The 21,995-nt window shown below is 43.4% G+C and overlaps 1 protein-coding gene across 2 annotated transcripts in view; it reads left to right on the top strand.

Annotated features, from left to right (window-relative positions):
• The first annotated feature begins 8,204 nt into the window (after nt 1–8,204).
• The window catches only part of LOC126414647 (parathyroid hormone/parathyroid hormone-related peptide receptor-like), a 510,473-nt gene continuing 496,682 nt past the window's right edge, over nt 8,205–21,995 (top strand). Inside the window, exon 1 of one of the 2 annotated variants that reach the window (XM_050083365.1) lies at nt 8,205–8,341. The gene's annotated coding sequence lies outside the window, so the exon portion shown is untranslated. The remainder of the gene's footprint in view (nt 8,342–21,995) is intronic. The other variant, XM_050083368.1, reaches the window with a different exon arrangement.

Consider the following 21,995-nt stretch of genomic DNA (forward strand, 5'->3'; position numbering starts at 1 on the left):
CTGACTTTCGGAAAAATATCATCCACACAATTCCGAAGACTGCAAGAGCTGACAAGTACGAGAACTATACCACAATCAGCTTAACAGTTCATGCATCCAAGTTGCTGACAAGACTAATATACAAAAGAATGGAACAGAAAATTGAGGATGTGTTAGATGACGATCAACTTGGCTTTAGGAAAGGCAAAGCCACCAGAGAGGCCATTCTGACGTTGCGGTTGATGGTGGAAGCAAGACTAAAGAAAAATCAAGACACATTCATAGGATTTGTCGACCTGGAAAAAGCGTTCGACAATGTAAAATGGTGCAAGATGTTCGAAATTCTGAGAAACGTAGGGGTAAGCTATAGGGAGAGACGGGTAATATACAATTTGTACAAGAACCAAGAGGGAAAAATAAAAGTGGACGATCAACAACGAAATACTCTGATTAAAAAGGGTGTAAGACAGGGATGTAATCTTTCGCCCCTACTGTTCAATCTGTATATCGAAGAAGCAATGATGGAATTAAAAGAAAGGTTCAGGAGAGGAATTAAAATTCAAGGTGAAAGGGCATCAATGATACGATTCGCTTATGACATTGCTATCCTGAGTGAAAGTGAAGAAGAATTACATGATCTGCTGAATGGAATGAACCGTCTAATGAGTACAGTAAATCGAAGAAAGATAAAAGTAATGAGAAGTAATAGAAATGTGAACAGCGAGAAATCTTACATCATGATTGATAGTCACGAAGTCGTTGAGGTTAAGGGATTCTGCCGCAAAATAACCCATGACGGACGAAGCAAGGAGGACATCAGATTCAGACTAGCACTGGCAAAAAGGGCATTTCTGGACAATAGAAGTCTACTAGCATCAAACACAGGCCTTAATTTGAGGAAGAAATATCTGAGAATATATGTCTGGAGCACAGCATTGTATGGTAGTGAAACATGGACTGTGGGAAAACCGGAACAGAAGAGAATCGAAGTATTTGAGGTGTGGTACTGCAGACGAATGTTGAAAATTAGGTGGATTGAGGAGGTTCTGCGCAGAATCGAAGAGGAAAGGTATATGTGGAAAACACTGACAAGAAGAAGGGACAGAATGATAAGACAACTGTTAAGACATCAGGGACTGACTTCCATTGTACTAGAGGGAGCTGTAGAGGTCAAAAGCTGTATAGGAAGATAGAGACTGGAATACATCCAGCGGGTAATTGAGGACGTAGGTTGTAAGTTCTCCTCTGAGATGAAGAGGTTGGCACAGGTGAGAAATTCGTGGCCGCATGAAACCAGTCGGAAGACCATTGACTTAAAAAAATAAAACCTTTTCTTCTACTCCTGTAACTTCATTCTAGCCCCCATGACTATTAGATTTTTATCTCCCTTTACGTACTGTATTACTCTTTCAATACCCCCATATACTTTCTCTGTCTCTTGATCTTCAGCTAGTGAGGTTGACATGTATACCTGGACTATCGTTGTCGGTGTTGGTTTGCTGTCGATTCTGAGAAGAACACCCCTATCACTGAACTGTTCACAGTAACAGGCTCTTTGACGTACCTTCCTATTCATAACGAATCCTGCTCCCATTATACCATTTTCTGCTGCTGTCGATGTTACTCTATACTCATCTGACCAGAAATCTCTGTCTAATTTCCACTTCACTGAACTCGTAGTACGTTACCATTTCGTTTTTTTTTTTTTATTAAATCTTTTTCTCGTGGTCACCTCCCCCTTGGCAGACCCTTTACCGAGAAGTGAACGGTGGACTACTCCGGAACCTTTTGCCCGTGGTGAGCTCATCAAGGCACTTTTCAGTTACAGGGAACGTGTGCTGTGGACACACATTATGTCTCTTTAATGCAGTGGTTTCCATTGCAATCTGCATCCTCCTCCCGTCGATCATTGCTTATTATTCCGCCTTTTAGTGGTAGTTTCGCACCTTAAGGGCAAGAGAGTCAGAAATGGCTCTGATCACTATGGGACTTGACATCTGAGGTCATCAGTCCCCTAGAGCTTAAAACTACTTAAACCTAACTAACCTATCACACACATCCTTGCTCGAGGCAGGATTAGAACCTGCGACCGTAGCGGTCGCGCAGTTCCAGACTGAAGCACCTAGAACAATCGGCCACAACGGCCTGCGGCAAGATAGTCCCCTGAACGTTAGTCCGCGCCTCCGCCCTCTCTGATAAGGCCGTTGACAGACCGGGGGCGACTTCCTGACGATTTTTATTCTAAATTTATGCGAGGTTCGAACCTGGGACCGAGGGCGTTTTGATTGCTAGTCAAAGATGCCACACATTTTTAAATTTTTTTACGCACGATATTTGCTTTCCTTTCTTCATTTTGTTCGTCATTCTTCTCGCCGTTTGATCTGAGCGGACGTCACTTGATACACATCCAAGTTCATCGGTACCAATTGAAGTTCATCGTTAAATACCTCACTCAAAATTTTTATTACAGATTTCTCTCTCACCGAACACGCTGAGCTACCGTGTCGAGTACCTGACCCATGGGTGTCCCTCCGCCCTCCCATGCTGATAATAATTCCGGATTTACCGTTGCCACAGATTTGAGGTCTGCATACCAGACGAAAAATTGAACCTTCTCCTGATATGTCGCCATTCTCATAAACTTCAAGTCAAATCTGCAATTAAGGACAAAGGAAGAAACAAGTGAGTGCTGCTAAACGTTTTAAGTGTCTCTCCAATAGCTTCGAAACTATGATTTTTTTATATTATAGCGAGACTTCATGATCATACTGCACAATGAAACTTATAATTCGTCTAAATTTAAGATAAATGTTAAGTTTGTATCACGCTGTGTCTCCTAAACTAAGTACGCAACAGAGTTCAGAGTGGACTTATTTGTTTCGTCTTGAACGACACCTTAGTTTGATATGCATATCTGTTCTTTGACTACGTGCTATAGTGCTGGAGTTTCAAACCGTCCGTTAGCCGGCCGCTGTCAGTCGTCATGCACATTAAGGAGCCTGACCGCGTGTTTCCGGTCGAACTCGGTCACCTCCTAAGCTGCTACACTAACAGCCATGTCTGTTTGCAGATTACTGTTGACAGACACGTGACGGTTAGCGTTGTCTGCGGCCCGACAAGAAGGCCTCCTCCTCCTTTCTGACGTCTGGCCACTGTCGAACGCGTGCACTTCACAGAGGTTTGCAGAGTATGATGATGTAAATATATTTTAAAAACGAACGGTCGACGCAAAAACATTTGTTTCTTAACCATGCTCAGACCGTCATCGGTAGGCGGTGGCGGTGAATGTGGCGGGTGCTGTAGCTGTACAAACGTCAACTGTTCAACGCGCTCTCCATTCACGGCCACCACCTACCACCATGGTGTGACGATCTGAGGATGGTCAAAAAATTATCGAAACCGGTTACCATAAAAATTCTTTTTGAGGTCGAGACTGTTTGCTATTTTTACCGTATTTTTTGCCGGACCGCTGTTCTCCAGGATAAATGTTCTCAAAATTACTGATGTACATACGAGGGGCGTTGAAAAGTCCGTGCAACAATAAAATCTACTTACTTACTCCCCCCATGAACCATGGACCTTGCCGTTGGTGGGGAGGCTTGCGTGCCTCAACGATACAGATAGCCGTATCGTAGGTGCAACCACAACGGAGGGGTATCTGTTGAGAGGCCAGACAAACGTGTGGCTCCTGAGGAGGGGCAGCGGCCTTTTCAGTAGTTGCAGGGGCAACAGTCTGGATGATTGACTGATCTGGCCCTGTAACACTAACCAAAACGGCTTTGCTGTTTTGGTAATGCAACGGCTGAAAGCAAGGGGAACTACAGCCGTAGTTTTTCCCGAGGAAATGCAACTTTACTGTATGATTAAATGATGATGACGTCCTCTTGGGTAAAATATTCCGGAGGTAAAATAGTCGCCGATTCGGATCTCCGGGCGGGGACTACTCAAGAAGACGTCGTTATCAGGAGAAAGAAAACTAGCGTTCTACGGATCGGAGCGTGGAATGTCAGACCCCTTAATCGGGCAGGTGGGTTAGAAAATTTAAAAAGGGAAATTGATGGGTTAAAGTTAGATATAGTGGGAATAAGTGAAGTTCGGTGGCAGGAGGAACAAGACTTTTGGTCAGGTGAATACAGGGTTATAAATACAAAATCAAATAGGGGTAATGCAGGAGTAGGTTTAATAATGAATAAAAAAATAGGAGTGAGGGTAAGTTACTACAAACAGCATAGTGAACGCATTATTGTGGCCAAGATAGACACGAAGCCCACGCCTACTACAGTAGAACAAATTTATATGCCAACTAGCTCTGCAGATGACGAAGAAATTGAAGAAATCTATGATGAGATAAAAGAAATTATTCAGATAGTGAAGGGAGACGAAAATTTAATAGTCATGGGGGACTGGAATTCGAGAGTATCAAATGGGAGAGAAGGAAACATAGTAGGTGAATATGGATTGGGGCTAAGAAATGAAAGAGGAAGCCGCCTGGTAGAATTTTGCGCAGAGCATAACTTAATCATAGCTAACACTTGGTTCAAGAATCATGAAAGAAGGTTGTATACATGGAAGAACCCTGGAGATAGTAAAAGGTATCAAATAGATTATATAGTGGTAAGACAGAGATTTAGGAACCAGGTTTTAAACTGTAAGACATTTCCAGGGGCAGATGTGGACTCTGACCACAATCTATTGGTTAATAACTGTAGATTAAACCTGAAGAAACTTCGAAAAGGTGGGAATTTAAGGAGCTGGGACCTGAATAAACTGACTAAACCAGAGGTTGTACAGAGTTTCATGGAGAGCATTAGGGAACGATTGACAGGAATGGGGGAAAAAAATACAGTAGAAGAAGAATGGGTAGCTCTGAGGGATGAAGTGGTGAAGGCAGCAGAGGATCAAGTAGGTAAAAAGACGAGGGCTAGTAGAAACCCTTGGGTAACAGAAGAAATATTGAATTTAACTGATGAAAGGAGAAAATACAAAAATACAGTAAATGAAGCAGGCAAAAGGGAATACAAACGTCTCAAAAATGAGATCGACAGGAAGTGCAAAATGGCTAAGCAGGGATGGCTAGAGGACAAATGTAAGGATGTAGAGGCTTATCTCACTAGGGGTAAGATAGATACTACCTACAGGAAAATTAAAGAGACCTTTGGAGAAAGGAGAACCACTTGTATGAATATCAAGAGCTCAGATGGAAACCCAGTTCTAAGCAAAGAAGGAAAAGCAGAAAGGTGGAAGGAGTATATAGAGGGTCTATACAAGGGCGATGTTCTTGAGAATAATATTATGGAAATGGAACAGGATGCAGATGAAGATGAAATGGGAGATATGATACTGCTTGAAGAGTTTGACAGTGCAATGAAAGACCTGAGTCGAAACAAGGCCCCCGGAGTAGACAACTTTCCATTAGAACTACTGACAGCCTTAGGAGAGCCAGTCCTGACAAAACTCTACCATCTGGTGAGCAAGATGTATGAGACAGTCGAAATACCCTCAGACTTCAAGAAGAATATAATAATTCCAATCCCAAAGAAAGTAGGTGTTGACAGATGTGAAAATTACCGAACTATCAGTTTAATAAGTCACAGCTGCAAAATACTAACGCGAATTCTTTACAGACGAATGGAAAAACTGATAGAAGACGACCTCGGGGAAGATCAGTTTGGATTCCGTAGAAATGTTGGAACACGTGAGGCAATACTGACAGTACGACTTATCTTAGAAGAAAGACTAACGAAAGGCAAACCTAATTTTCTACCATTTGTAGACTTGGAGGAAGCTTTTGACAATGTTAGCCGGAATACTGTCTTTCAAATTCTAGAGGTGGCAGGGGTAAAATACAGGGAGCGAAAGGCTACTTACAATTTGTACAGAAAGCAGATGGCAGTTATAAGAGTCGAGGAACATGAAAGGGAAGCAGTGGTTGGGAAGGGATTGAGACAGAGTTGTCCCCGATGTTAATCAATCTGTATATTGAGCAAGCAATAATGGAAACAAAAGAAAAATTCGGAGTAGGTATTAAAATCCATGGAGAAGAAACAAAAACTGTGAGGTTCGCCGATGACATTGTAATTCTGTCAGAGACAGCAAAGGACTTGGAAGAGCAGTTGAACGGAATGGACAGTGTCTTGAAAGGAGGGTATAAGATGAACATCAATAAAAGAAAAACGAGGATAATGGAATGTAGTCGAATTAAGTCGTGTGATGCTGAGGGAATTAGATTAGGAAATGAGATATGTAAAGTAGTAAAGGAGTTTTGCTATTTAGGGAGCAAAATAACTGATGATGGTCGAAGTAGAGAGGATATAAAATGTAGACTGGCAATGGCAAGGAAATCGTTTCTGAAGAAGAAAAATTTGTTAACATCGAGTGTAGATTTAAATGTCAGGAAGTCGTTTCTGAACGTATTTGTATGGATTGTAGCCATGTCTGGAAGTGAAACGTGGACGATAAATAGTTTAGACAAGAAGAGAATAGAAGCTTTCGAAATGTGGTGCTACAGAAGAATGCTGAAGATTAGATGGGTAGATCACATAACTAATGAGGAGGTATTGAATAGAATTTGGGAGAAGAGGAGCTTGTGGTACAACTTGACTACTAGAAGGGATCAGTTGGTAGGACATGTTCTGAGACATCGTGGGATCACCAATTTAGTATTGGAGGGCAGCGTGGAGGATAAAAATCGTAGAGGGAGACCAAGAGATGAATACACTAAGCAGATTCAGAAGGATGTAGGTTGCAGTAGGTACTGGGAGATGAAGAAGCTTGCACAGGATAGAGTAGCATGGAGAGCTGCATCAAACCAGTCTCAGGACTGAAGACCACAACTACAACTACAACAACATACGTGTTTGGGGTAAACTTTTTTTTTATTTTTCGACATAGTCTCCTTTTAGACTTGTACACTTCGTCCACCGGTGTTCTAATTTGTTGATCCTTTCCGAATAATTGGAATTGTCCAAGTCTATTAGTTGCTGCAATCACTTCCTCTTTGAATAAAATCTTTGTCACGCCAGCCATTTGTTCAAATTGGGGAACAAAGTGTAGTCCGAGGGAGCCAAGTCTGGAGAACAGGGGGATGTGAAACGAGTTGGAATTGTATTTCCATTAATTTTGCGACTACAATTGTTGGGGTGTGTGCTGGTTCATTTTCGTGATACAAAAGGACTTTTTTGCGGTCCAATCGCTGGCGTTTTTCTTGCAGCTCGGTTTTCAAACGGTCCAATAACGATGATTAATATTCACATGTAGTAGTTTTACCCTTTTCCAGATAGTCGACAAGGATTATCCCTTGCGAATCACAAAAGACAGTCGCCATAACCTTTCCGGCCGAAGGAATAGTCTTCGCCCTTTTTGGCAACCCATTGTTTAGATTGTTGATTAGTCTCAGGAGTATAGTAATGTATCCTAGTTTCATCCACAGTGATGAAACGACGCTTAAAGTCCTGCGGATTCTTCCTGAGCAGCTACAAACCATCCTTGCAACACATCACATGATTCCGTTTTTGGTCAAGCGTGAGCAATCGCGGGACCCATCTTGCGGATAGCTTTCTCATGTCCAAATGTTTATGCAAAAATTCTATACCCGTTCATTCGAGATTCCCACAGCACCTCCAATTTCGCGCATCTTAAGTCTCCTGTCACCCATCACCATATTATGGATTTTATCAATGATTTCTAATCGAAGGTGCGGAGTCATCGTAATGTTTATCAAGTTTCTCTTTAGTGTCCTGAGGCGTTTTGCCTTTCATAAAGTAATGCTTAATGGACATACGAAATTCTTTTTCGTCTATTTTTTGACGATCATTCGACTTCCTTGATTCACACGAATGCCAAACACAAAGAAATAGACCAATATGGCTGAAACTTGGTGCGTGTTCTTTCCAAAGATGCTACTAACTAAACATGACCTCGATACGCGCCGGTGGTGCCATCTCTCGGACTTTGCACGGACTTTTCAAACGACCCTCGTATAATCTGTCGGACTGCGTCCAAACCCCCAATGTTGCGAATCTCACGCTTGACACCGCTGGGCGACTGATGCCCCGACCTCGGCGTCTGGCCTGGCCCCAGCTAGCATGTCAGATGCCTCCTTTAGCAGCGCGTGGCCCCGGCGCGTCCCGCGGTCCGCGGCAGCTGTGGTGACGTCACGGATTATCTGCCCGCCGGCCGGCCTCGGACCCGCGAGTGAGGCGCCGACAAACACACGCACAATAGTGGTCTGCCGGCAGCGGAGCGGGACGCGCGCGAATCTCGCTACGGGCCGGAACACCGCAGCTCGCAGTTCAGTGTGTGTGCGCACCAGGTTTCGCACTTTGCAGCAGGAGAGGTAGCTGTGTCGCGAGTGCTTCTCCAGGTAAGTTTCCAGCAGCTTCCTGTATCTTATATTCAGCATGTAACTAAATTCCCTTTACAGGTTCCGAGGACAAGTTCCTTACACCACAAAAAAAAAACTAGTAAACGTGGGTTCTAAAATACATACCTGAAGAACTATGAGCATTTCTTCACCATCAATACTGTAAAAAACATCTCTTCCACAGCAAGCTCTTTGCACCAATTGTAATGTTATACGTGCCACTAACGTGCCAGGAAGGGGGGTTATAATTGTTACATCCCACTTCTGACACCAATTGTAAAGTTATACAGACGCTAACGTGCCACTTTTGACACCAATTGTAATGTTAGGGGAAATTTATAAGGGACTTCTGCAACCGATGTTAATGTGTAGCTTGGCAGGAAAGGGGAAAGAAGGCTGTTAAATATGCCTCGTGGCGGCAGTGTGCAGGAGGTCGAGCGGTCAGGATTTGATAGTGAGCATCCAGGGCTGCCGTTAAATGACAAAACAGGAAATTAAGTACAATGAGCAGGATATATTTCAATATACGGAGTACAAAGGGCGCGCCTAGGGTCGCAAGTTAGCAGGTTTAGACCAGTCTAGGAGGTCGAATAATCAATTAAAATGGGCAACGGAAGGGGAAGTGGTTCATGTTAACTTACGGTGGTGGCCGGTCGCGAAAGGCAGAGCCGGAGGCCGCGCCTTCCAAAAAGACGCCTGCTCTGCTCGAGGTCTGGATTACAAGAGAGAGAAGCAAGTGTGATTCAAATGGTTCAAATGGCTCTGAGCACTATGGGACTCAACTGCTGTGGTCATAAGTCCCCTAGAACTTAGAACTACTTAAACCTAACGAACCTAAGGACATCACACACATCCATGCCCGAGGCAGGATTCGAACCTGCGACCGTAGTGGTCGTGCGGTTCCAGACTGTAGCGCCTTTAACCGCTCGGCCACTCCGGCCGGCAAGCAAGTGTGTTCTGCTCCGCAGGACGCTCTGGCGTCCACACACGTGATCGGTATCCCGCGTACGCTATTGTCTAAGATCAGTGGCGGACAGAACCGCCTCGGTTCTGAAAGGCAAGCGACTTGTGTCACGTAGACACGGCATGAATTACTTGGGGAGAAACCTAGTAAAGATTCCACTGGGCCTTTGAAATAAATTTCTTAAACCAGTTCCCTAAAATATTCCTTGACTGGCTGCCATCCTGTACAGTATTTTGGAAGGTGGTACTATGGACCAGGACAAAGAAAAATGGCAAGTAAACATTGGTTCTAAAATGAAAATACAAAAAGCTATTAGTACTTGTCCAACAGAAGAGAGTAATGAGGATAAACAAATGTTCATAGCTCTTAAAGTATGCATTTTAGAGCCCATGTTTACTGGAAAATCTTACCTTCTTTTGGTCCATACTGCCTCCTCCTAAAATATGGAAAGCAAAGAGCTTGCAGTAGAATAAATATGTTTCACAATATCCAAGGTGAACAAGGGCTCATACCTTTTAAAGTATGGTACTTTAGACTCCATGTTTACTAGACATTACGCTCTTCTTTTGGTGGAAGGAACCTGTCCTCAAAATATATAAAGGGAATTTAGCTACATCCTGTATAATCGAAAATGCTTGCCATAACGCGTAACTGTTCTTCAGAACACACGTTGGTTCAGTTTGTTATATCGTTCCAGAAGGCAATACCCCGTCGTCCATTTCAGCACCTGCAGCCCCTCGAAACTGATCGAAATTGTATAATTACTCAATCATTCTACTGGAGTAGAGTGGCGTTTAAGAATAATACTACTTCGTAGCGTTCTGCGGACCCCTGTCTATCTGAATGAAATCCGTTTGGGTATTAGGTCACCTTATTTTGAAACTAGAATAGCTATTAAAATCGACGTTTTCACCGTACTTTCAGTATCTCTTTCCAGGGCAACCTGAACAGGTCAGCTGTTCGTTTCATAATTGTTACAGTCATTTGTTAAAGGTATATATGAAGGTAGTATCCGTTCCCGAAAGAACAGATACTATTAATGACGTGAAGCTTCTCTAGAATGAAATGATAATTCAACCGACACCCTAGTTGCAAACAGATGATGATATATTTCATTGGGGACATGTTGAAAATGTGTGCCTCAACTGGGACTCGAACCCGGTATCTCCTGCTTACATGGCAGACGCTCTATCCATCTGAGCCACCGAGGGCACAGAGTATACTGCGCCTGCAGGGACTTATCCCTTGTACGCTTCCCGTGAAATCCACATTCCCAACATGTCCACACCACTACATTCGTAGTGCGCCAAACAGATGTTTGCCCGTCACATTCATTACTCGTGGCGGATTAATCTACCAAGTCCCGTACGACTTGAGGCATAGAGTGTGTGTTCGTACAAGGTCAATGGCCGGGTAGGTTAATCTGCCACGAGTAATGACTGTGATGGGCAAACATCCATTAGGCGCACTACGAATGTAGTGGTGTGGACATGTATGAGTCGGGTACGTGTTTGAAATCAAACTCATGTTTTCTTTGAACCTTTCAGCAACTGTATCATCTGAATCTGGAGGTCGGTAAAAGGATCCTATTATTATTTTATTCCGGTTGCCAACAATGACCTTTGCCCATACTAACTCACAGGAAGTATCTACTTCAATTTTGCGACAAGTTAAACCACTTTATTTAACAGCAACAAACACGCCCCCGCCAACCATGTTTAGCCTATCCTTTCGGAACACCGATAGGTTCTTCGCAAAAGTTTCGGCTGAGCTTATATCTGGCTTTAGCCGGCTTTCAGAGCCTATAACGATTTGAGCATCAGTGCTTTCTATTAGCGCTTGGAGCTCTGGTACTTTCCCAACACAGCTACGACAATTTACAACTGTTATACCAATGGTTCCTGTATCTACGTTTAGCCTGTATTCAGCCTGCATCCTTCGTGGCTGAAGCCCTTCTTGTGTTTTCCCGAGACTCTCTAACTTAAAAAAACCTCCCCAGTCCACGCCACACAGCCCCTGCTACCCGTGTAGCCGCCTCCTGCATATAGTGGACACCTGACCTATTCAGCAGAACCGGAAACCCAAACACCCTTTGACGCAAGTCGAGGAATCTGCAGCCTACACGGTCGCGGAACCGTCTGAGCCTCTGATTCAGAACCTCCACTCGACTCTGTACCAGAGGTCCACAATCGGTCCTGTCGACTATGCTGAAAATGGTCAGCTCTGCTTTCATCTTGGAAGCAAGATTGGCAGCCTTTACCACTTCCGTTGGCCGCTCGAAACCAGAGGGAATCTCTTCTGATCCAAAGTGACACACATCATTGGTACCGACATGAGCAACCACCTGCAGTTGGCTGCACCCTGTGCTCTTCATGGCATCCGGGAGAACCCCTTCCACATCTGGAATGACTCCACCCGGTATGCACACGGAGTGTACATGGTTTTCTTTCCCTTCTTGTCAGCCAAGTCCCTAACGGACCCCATAACGCCTAACGTTGGAGCTCCCAACTACCAATAATACCACTCTCAGTGTTTGCCCGGATCTTTCTGGCTGAGTTGTTTCCTCTGAAACAGGACAACACGAGCCGTGTACCTCCTTCCTGGTGGAATGACAGGAACTGATCGGCTGTCTGACCCTCTCCGTCTAATAGGTGCTGCTCATGCAAGGTTGTTTACATTTTTGGGCGGGTTTAGTGACATCTCTGAACAGTCAAAGGGACTGTGACAGTGATACAATATCCACAGTCAACGGCTATCTTCAGGAGTTCCGGGAACCGGTGTGATCCAAAACTATTCTTGATACTTGTAAATGATTGAATGTATGCATCTTTAGCCCTCTTATGTATTCAGCAGCCACAACAGATGACTGTAAAACTATGTTCAAACTGCATAAAGGATTACGGTTGATACTCGACTTCCTGGAACATGTCTATCTTTTTATTCTTCCGACAACCGCCCCTTTCCTGCAATGCGACAGCCACCAGAGAGGTTGTAAATTAGGTTCTTTTAGCTTCGTGGTGAACGTATTATTTCTGGGAACACTTAACGATATTCTTTCACCGTATATATTCTGACAACTCATCTGGGTACCTGTTTTACCACTAAAAATTTCCTGTCACACATTATACGAATGTTCCCTAACAGGAAAAATACTGTTCCACTTCATTAAACTTTTAGTTGCCGCGATAGACGCAGACTTTCGAAGCATATACTAATGCTTATTTTGTTCTGTGTGGCCGTCGGAAGTAAATGTAGCTCTTCGACATTTGCTGGGACACATTCTTTCATATAATCAAACAGGAAGGAGTACACTTCATTTGCTCTTTTCCTAGGAATGCCTTCATGGCATACATGCATTCATTTTTCATGTGGTGTATACGAAATAAATTGAAATGCTTCCTGAAATATTTGGCGTAATACTTAAATTTAATGCCAGAACTGGGATGTTTTGTTTGCAGCAACTCGTACATAGCCTCAACTGTGAGCCTGGAAGTCGAATTTCTAAATCCATGTGAAGAGTGCAGTTACTCTTGTGCAGGAAATGGCTATGTGATCGTGAATGAGCTTCACATATGCAGATGGCATAGCACGGCTCTTGTTACCAGTTCCCCGCATATCTTCTGGACCACAATAACCAAAATGAGAAACGCAAGCAGTACGGCACACTTTACGTCATTCAGTCTTCACTGACAATAGAAGGGAGAACCGATAGAGGTACTCAAGGTATCTTCCGCCACACACCGTCAGGTGGCTTGCGGAGTATGGATGTAAATGTAGATGTAGATCTTCCGTGAACTTTTCAAAACACATGTCACAGCAGCTAGAAGGAAGGAAAACGAATATAACGTTACTTTGTCATTCTATTTTCAGACGTAATATACCGGGTGATCAAAAAGTCGGTATAAATTTGAAAACTTAATAAACCACGGAATAATGTAGATAGAGAGGTAAAAATTGACACACATGCTTGGAATGACATGGGGTTTTATTAGAACAAAAAAAAGTTCACAAAATGTCCGACATATAGCGCTGGACAGCAAAACGTCAGTGACTGCTACCGTGACGGGTGAGAGGTACGCCGTTATGTTACAGAATGGCATCATCCCCAGCCTGGCTGATAAACACCTGCTGGAACGTATGATGTTTATGCAGGATGGCGCTACACACTATATTGCTAGACGCGTAAAAGATCTCTTGCGCGCGTCGTTTGGTGATGATCGTCTGCTCAGCCGCCACTTTCGTCATGCTTGGCCTCCCAGGTCCCCAGGCCTCAGTCCGTGCGATTATTGGCTTTGGAGTTACCTGAAGTCGCAAATGTATAGTGATCGATCGACATCTCTAGGGATGCTGAAAGACGACATCCGACGCCAATGCCTCACCATAACTCCGGTCATGCTTTACAGTGCTGTTCACAACATTATTCCTCGACTACAGCTATTGTTGAGGAACGATGGTGGACATATTGAGCATTTCCTGTAAAGAACATCATCTTTACTTTGTCTTACTTTGCTATGCTAATTATTGCTATTCTGATCAGATGAAGCGCCATCTGTCGGACATTTTTTGAACTTTTGTATTTTTTTGGTTCTAATAAAACCCCATGTCATTCCAAGCATGTGTTTCAATTTGTACCTCTCTATCTACATTTTTCCGTGATTTATTAAGTTTTCAAATTTATACTGACTTTTTGATCACCCGGTACACTGGTAAAAGTAATAATAAACGTTGATATAGCTGTGAAAGCATTGTACCTAACTTGCATCGTTCACCGGTTTATCGTTCTGAAAAAGTTTTTCTTTACAGGTAATATAGCGATCACCTTTAGCTCTTCCTATTTTTATAACATTCTTTTCGTAATTTCCAGCATTACGTCCTCCTTTCTTTCTTTTATTGGTAATTTGACTACGTTCCAACTCAGTGCTTCTCAGCCCGCATCTCGTGGTCGTGCGGTAGCGTTCTCGCTTCCCACGCCCAGGTTCCCGGGTTCGATTCCCGGCGGGGTCAGGGATTTTCTCTGCCTCGTGATGGCTGAGTGTTGTGTGCTGTCCTTAGGTTAGTTAGGTTTAAGTAGTTCTAAGTTCTAGGGGACTGATGACCATAGATGTTGAGTCCCATAGTGCTCAGAGCCAGTGCTTCTCACAACACATGTTTAGAAATACTAACAGTTGAACTACGATAAGCGAGACGTAAAGCATAGAACATTAGGCACTCGACAGATGCCATGCGAAGATGATCACCATTGAAAGCGATTTATTCCAGGAGTAACACCTTTTTCTTGCAGAAAGTCGTATCTGTGTGTATAGAATCTAATATCGTGCTTAACTCATTTTGTTTAAATTTGGAATAAGGCTCTTTCAATAATGACTTTAGTTTCTGTTTGATGTGGTTACATATTCAAAGGAATTTTATTCACAGTAAAGTAGTTAATATTTCTTAATAAACCATGAAACGTTAAAGATACCGAAACATTTTCAACAAGTGACCGTAAGTTATGGGACCTGTTTTTTGCCGCATGGTCAATATTTACAATCTCATTGTTTAACATAATATTCCTGCAATTACTCTGGTGTTTCGTAGGAGTGCAACAAATCTCTATTTAACGCCCTTCGCTCTTGAAAGACTGGTAGGATTGTATGGTTTTTTTTTCTTTATGTGGAAGTTTCCGGTAACTGTGATAGATGAAAGGAAAGCTTCGAACACCGCCTCATTTCACCGACAAACACATACAAACATCAGATTATCCAGTTGCGTTGGAATCCACAGCCTCCATTTCCAGTGCATTTGCAAAAATATTGGATGCAACTATGTTTACAAGAGGGTTCCTGTATCGTTAAACATGTTTAGTCAAGTTGTACGTAGTTTAGAGCCAAATTCAATTTATTGAACGTTTCATTCTCTACTCCAAGTAGTCTAACGGGCTGTTCGAAATCCCGACTATTATATATCATGAAAATGTACCACAGCTATTATCAGAATCATGTCTACGTTTCTTGTTATGTATGAGACGAATACCTAAAGTCATATTCGTAATAGACTACACGTTCTGGTGTGTCAACAGAGTGCATAGTACTCCATGGCCAAAAGAAGTATGGTTCAAATGGCTCTGAGCACTATGGGACTCAACTGCCGTGGTCATTAGTCCCCTAGAACTTAGAACTAGTTAAACCTAACTAACCTAAGGACATCACAAACATCCATGCCCGAGGCAGGATTCGAACCTGCGACCGTAGCGGTCTTGCGGTTCCAGACTGCAGCGCCTTTAACCGCACGGCCACTTCGGCCGGCCCAAAAGAAGTAATCGCCTATATTAAATTGCGAGTGTGACGGAAATTAAATAATCTGCTGTGATTATTATCGAATAAAAGAGTAAGTAACCATTGCAATAATGTGGAGTTGAGAGAGCAAACATGGCCAATCGATTGGTAAACAGCCAACTCGACATCCTGTCCCTTTAATAAGCCGACGGCAAAGCTATAGGTTAGCACGGAATTTTGAATTCCGGCTGCAGCCTACACGCTAGCATAGACAGTAAGTACATTCAAGTTTACATGAACAGACGAGACAGAGAGGAAGGTGGTTCAAAACCTGCATGTTAGCACCTCCTCCGTAACAATAAGAAAAAATAGACAAATGGCAATATTTTCTTCTCGTAGTATAATTAAATGCATTTATCATCGCTATTTCGACCTGATATGCCATTCTCAAGTGACAGATGACAGTGAAGGGTCTCAATGCGCGATCGTTATCAGGCGCTACTCCTGCTGGACGCTGAGTAAAAATTAAGTGCACTGACGACATGAACTGTACAGAAATCACTACACGAAGTGCCACGTTCTGATGCAGAGGGGTCCAGAAAAATGAAAACACTCTTTGGTAGTCAATAGTTATGGAACAAAATGACTTACAGTTCTTGCCGTGTGGGATTAGCCGAGCGGTCTAAGGCGCTGCAGTCTTGGACTGTGCAGCCGGTCCCGGCGGAGGTACGAGTCCTCCCTCGAGCATGGGTGTGTGTGTTTGTCCTTAGGATAATTTAGGTTAAGTGGTGTGTAAGCTTAGGGACTGATGACCTTAGCAGTTAAGTCCCATAAGATTTCAAATACATTTGAAGATTTCTGTTACAGTTCTTGCACGGGGAGAATGTTACTTTATGTGTTCAAAGCGACCCCATTAGCGGCCAAACAGCGTCGTCCCCTCTGGACTGTTGACGGAACTACGGCAGTCATTGTTGCCGGTGTGATAGCTGCACAGGACGCCTCCATGGTTTGCTTAGGTGTTCAGTGCAGCTGGCTTCTGTTAATAAACTTATTTTGCAAGGCCACCCATTGGTAGAAGTCAAGAGATGTAAGGTCTAGAGACCGTGGTGAGTACTCAACAGCTCCTCTTCGACCTATCCATGGTCCTGGAAGATCTTCATTTAAGTAGGTTCTGACGTCTCTGCGGTAATGAGGTGGAGCGCCATCTTGTTGTAGGTAAAATCTTTCAGTTCCCAACACATCTCAGATGGCAGGTAAAATCGATATTTGCAGCATATGAAAATAGTCGTACACCTCAACAGTTACGGTACCTTCAAAGAAGAATGGGCCACTCAAACGAAGACACACCACACAACATATTAACACCTGGTAGGTTAACTTGTTTGTCCATGTGAACGTGAGGATTTTCAGGAGCCCAGTACACCCAGTGGTGGAGGTTTACTGTACCGTTCAGTTTGAATTGTGCCTCGTTAGACCAGATAACCATCCCTGAAAACCGTTCATCCTCATGAAGCTTGCCTTCAAACCAATTGCAGTACTCCATCCTTAGATCCGAGTCATCCTCGTTCATAGCGTTCAACGAGCTTGGAAAGTACACTTTCCACTTTGTAACCTTCAGAATTCGTCCTGGGCTTGATCAGCTTACAACGTGAGGCGTGACGCCTTTTATCGCTCCTGTCTAGAGCCTGTGTATTGGGAGAATGACTCATGCGTGCACAGCGATAGAAGGTCTAAAGCGGGTTCAGTCGAGTACATAGAAGTTTCTTGCACCAGAGTCCAGTAGTGCTCAGAGACATTCAAGAGGCAGGTCAAGAGAATGTTTTTGTGAATTGTTCTGTTTATTTCTTGAAGAATTTCTTGTTTATTTATCTTTGTACAGTTTTGTATATGGTTTTAGTAGTGTGAATGACGCATGAATGTGGTCTAAAGTAAATTGTAGATCATTGTTCTACTGATAAACGCTGTACGAACTAGCGTGAGAAATTTTTAAGACAGTCTGCACGCAGACGACGGGGAATTTCGTATCATCATATGTTAAGTAAGGTTATGATAAAAGGAAAATAATTCGAGTGTAAATGAAAATAGTTAATAACGTAAAGTGTAAACAAAATATCAGAATGTTAAATATTTATTGCGGGCAAAAGTACAGTTCGAAAGTGTGTTATGTGTTGATTGGTTAGTCACCAAAAGCGCGGACTAATGTGCGAGTATACTGTTTTTCTATCGACCTAAAGAAAATGACCAATGAGAACGGAGTATTCTTCGTGCTTCTTTTCTCTTGAGGATATAGAATGCTTACAGCAGTCTAATAGTCGGAGCCCAGCCTTTCAATGGTACGGTGGCGTGTAGTATAAGCTCTGAATGAAGTTATAGTTTGTCGGTTTTAGTTGTGCTATATGTCTCAAAAGTGCTTTAAAGTGAAGGCATATTTATTCCGTTGCGATTTTTTAGAAAGTACTGATTTATTAAGTAAATTTGTATACAAGAAAAGACAGTAATTCCGAGTGGCATACTGAGCAGATAAGTGACTAAAAACTTGAGTGCATTAGACACTGATAAACTTAATAATATGGCTAGCAGTTTCATTTAAAAACAATCAAAGCTTACTAGCTATTCAGATTTCGGGAAATACGCTAACTTGAATGAAAGGGTTTTTGCTTGACTGTGCTAGGATTAGCATGGGCTTGGCAACGAACGTGTAATTCTTGACTTCAGAATATCCCGAAGTTTTGCCAGTATTTTCATCTTTCATTCAAAATCAAGACCTTTTCCCAATTCTTAGAATAGTTACGTTGTATGCAGTCTGGTGCGCGTTGCAGTACGGTAGGTTTCTGCTCGGCTTTCCTACCGGCGATCTGCTGCAACGAGTTCACAGTTCACAGTTCCATCGACCTAAAGAAAATGAACAATGAGAACGGAGTATTCTTCGCGCTTCTTTTCTCTTGAGGATATAGAATGCTTACAGCAGTCTAATAGTCGGAGCCCAGCCTTTCAATGGTACGGTGGCGTGTAGTATGAGCTGGTAAAAAGGACGAAAGGAACCGTGCCGCCGCACACGGTTTCCGGGCACCCTGGTTCACAGATTTTTGAGGTGACTTAGTAAAATGTTGCAGACATTCTCTTAAGCACATCCTGAACCGTACCGCCAGCTTCAGATTTATCCCTAATATGATAAATTGTTGTACATATTGACTGTCGTTGTACCTCCATCGATTTTCGTACTTCCAGTACCACTTCAGTTTGGCCCTGCGTTGCTTAAACAACGAACTTATTTCATTCACTGCCGCACTGTTTTCTGCTGGAAAACGCACGCCAGGCTCTGTCGAGAAAACAGAGAACTACGCTGCCGCCCAAAATTGCAACGATATGTCATGGGTAACTCTCGTTTCACTACAATTCCTGCAAACTTGACGTCATTTTGACGTCACATACAATATCGACGACCGCATTATCGGCAATCGACTTTCATTGGCGTTCCATACGGGCCTCTCACAAGATTTCATGCGCGTCATTAAATATCACTTATTAACACATCAGCGATACAAGCCTTAAAGACAGAATATAATAACAAAGACCGGAGTTAAACATCGCCCGATTAAGTGCGAGCCTAATAAATAAAGTCGTGGTTGGTGGAATCGAAAGTTGTCGGCTCGAATCCCGATATATCCAATTTTTTTTTTTTTCTGTTAGCATTGTTAACACATTCTTTTACTTTCTTACGAAAGAATGTTCTGCAATACTGGATGTTATTTACATTCAGTATGTTATGAGAACAAAGGACGAAATAAATACATAGCTATTTCAGAGTACTTGGCTAGGCAGGAACCTAAGAGGACAGCTTAAATTACTGCGACTGAAACGAGCAACAATAAAATTCATGTTCTTCCTCCACATAAAATTTGGCTCTTTATTTCCGAATATGTGACGCCTGCCGAGTGTGTGTTTAGCCAGAAACCTAACACGGCAACTTGAATTGCTGCGAGTGAATCGAAGAGCAGTAGTATTCATATTCTTCCTTGTCACGAAGTCGATACCCGATCATGCGGTCGTCGACATTGCGCGTGACTTCAAAATCACGTCACTTCTGCAGGAACTGTTGGGAAACAATCATTACCCTTTGTCATTTTGTTGCAAAAATGTTAATTGTCAAAGAGTGTCTACATTTTCCTGGACCCCTCTATACAGGGTGGAGAAAAACTGTGTCACGAAAATTTTAGCCCTGGATAGCTGATGCCAGTAAGAACCAAAATTACTAATGTTGTGTAGGTCAACAACGCACAATTTTTAAACTACGGAAACTTGGCGCCAAGCGGTCCGATTGGCCGCGGCATTGCCCTGTTGTCGGATGTTCTGGACAACGCATGACCGCTAATGCTTCGCCTGCCGGAGATCGCGATGTATCGAAGGCGACCCGCACGCTCGGTGGCAGCGCGCCAGCCTTCCACTCTGGGGGCGAATCCTCCGAGGTCTCGACACATCCATTATAGTTTCATGATAAGACGTACCGAGAACAAATCTGTCAACAGCTGTTAGTTCATGTACAGAAAGTGTTTTACAAATAGTTTCAGCCCCGAAAAGGGCCTCTTTTCTAGCTAGGATATTGTTTACTTAAAGCAAGTGCTCGAACTGGCACCCTGTGACGCGACACAAGCTTGGTAAAGTCGAAAGGTGTTCCGCCAAACTCTTTCAAAGATTCCTGGCATTGCCCTGATGTGATTGGCGACATGTTGAATGCGATCCATTAATTGCTATTCGTTTCTAGGTGGTTTACGTCTGGGTGGGTGAACTAGAACCTTGAAGAATCCCCGCAGGAAAAAGCCTGGTGGCGCGAGGTCTGGTGATCGCGCGGGGGCCATGTCCTACAAAAACCTCTACCAATGACCCGGCCGTCGAAGAGTACATTTAAACATCCGCGCACAGCACGACTATTATGAGTGGGCACCCCATCATACTGCAATCACATGCGTAGCCATATGTCCGGGGGACATCTTCCAGCAGGCCAGGTAGAGTTTCTTGCAAAAGGTGAAGGTAATTTGCCGCAGAAAGTCGAGGAGGTAGACGGACCGGCCCATTGAGATGGTCATCCACAATGCCTGCCAAAAAGATGAGCGAAAATCGTTCCTGGTGTCCATGGACGTACGTGACCTGAGGGTTTCCCCTTGCCCACTAATTAACGTTTCAAGTGTTGTAAAGGCCATCCCGATGGGGGTTGCACTCGTTGGTGAACAACACAGTGGCAGCGAAGTAGGTATCTCGTGCAACACGTCGCAGAAACCACCAGCAAAACCCTAGCCTGTGTTCATAGTCCGCCGCGGGATTTAGGTCTTGGTCAGGGTGGAAACTAAATGGATGCTGGTCGTCATCCCTCAAAACATGCCAGTCCAACTGCTGAGTTACCCCCACGTTGTGTCCAACAGCTCGAGTACTTGTCGTAGGTGCTTCCTCGAAGCGCTCGAGAGCAGTCTGTTCAAATGCATCATCCCGTCGTGTTCGAGGTCTTCCAGCATCACCATGATATCCCGCTAAAGAGCCTGTTTCGTCAAGTAGCCGCTGAATTGCTGTAAACGGGTGTGGGTGGCGTCTCGCTGGGTGCCGTTTTCCATACAACCGCCAACCTTCATGCGCATTACCGTCGGCTAGTCCATAAACAAAAACCATATCTCGTTGTTCTTCAAAAGAATACTGTGCCGTCATGTTTACTGTATGACTAAATCGCAGGTGACGTGTGTATGCTCCGAAACGAAGCTTACGTGTGAATGCGTCTGAAGTGAGGTGGAGACAAACAGCAAGACCTATTCGACACGTGTGCGTATCACGTTGTGGCAGTGGGGGGGGGGGGGGGGGGGGGGCGAAAGACGTTTGTATGTGTGAACTACACATCATTAGTAATTTTGATTCTTCCTGGCATCAGTTACCCAGGGTTAAAATTTCTTGCCATAATTTTTCTCCACCCTGTATAAGTGAGGAAGAATTATGATTTACTGTGTATATTGAATGCATAGTTACGTAAACATGTTGGAAACGAGGACAGTGTCCCCTTACAAACAACGATCATCACTGTGCAGTGAGCTGTCACTTAAGAAAGGCACGACAGGCCGAAATCGCGATGGTGACTGTACACATGTTGCCACAGTTCAGGTAGAAATACTCACTTCTAAAATATAACTACGTAGTAGGTGTCATGTTTTCTTTTGAAACTGTGGGGAGCAGTGGTTTTAGGGAGTGGAGCAATCTGGTTTTGAAATTATAGCGTGCACGGAAATTGCAATCACAACATTTTTTTGGCCTCAGTTGAAAACTTATTAACTTCAGAAGTACTCAATTCTGGTGGAAAACTTTAATTTTTTTTAACTATAGATCTGGCAACTTCCTAAAACACTAAGGCATGGCAGTGAAGAGTTTAAATGATTTGTTTACAGAACATATTCGTGCAATC

The sequence above is a fragment of the Schistocerca serialis genome, chromosome 1 (assembly GCF_023864345.2).
Source record: "Schistocerca serialis cubense isolate TAMUIC-IGC-003099 chromosome 1, iqSchSeri2.2, whole genome shotgun sequence".
NCBI lineage: Eukaryota > Metazoa > Arthropoda > Insecta > Orthoptera > Acrididae > Schistocerca > Schistocerca serialis.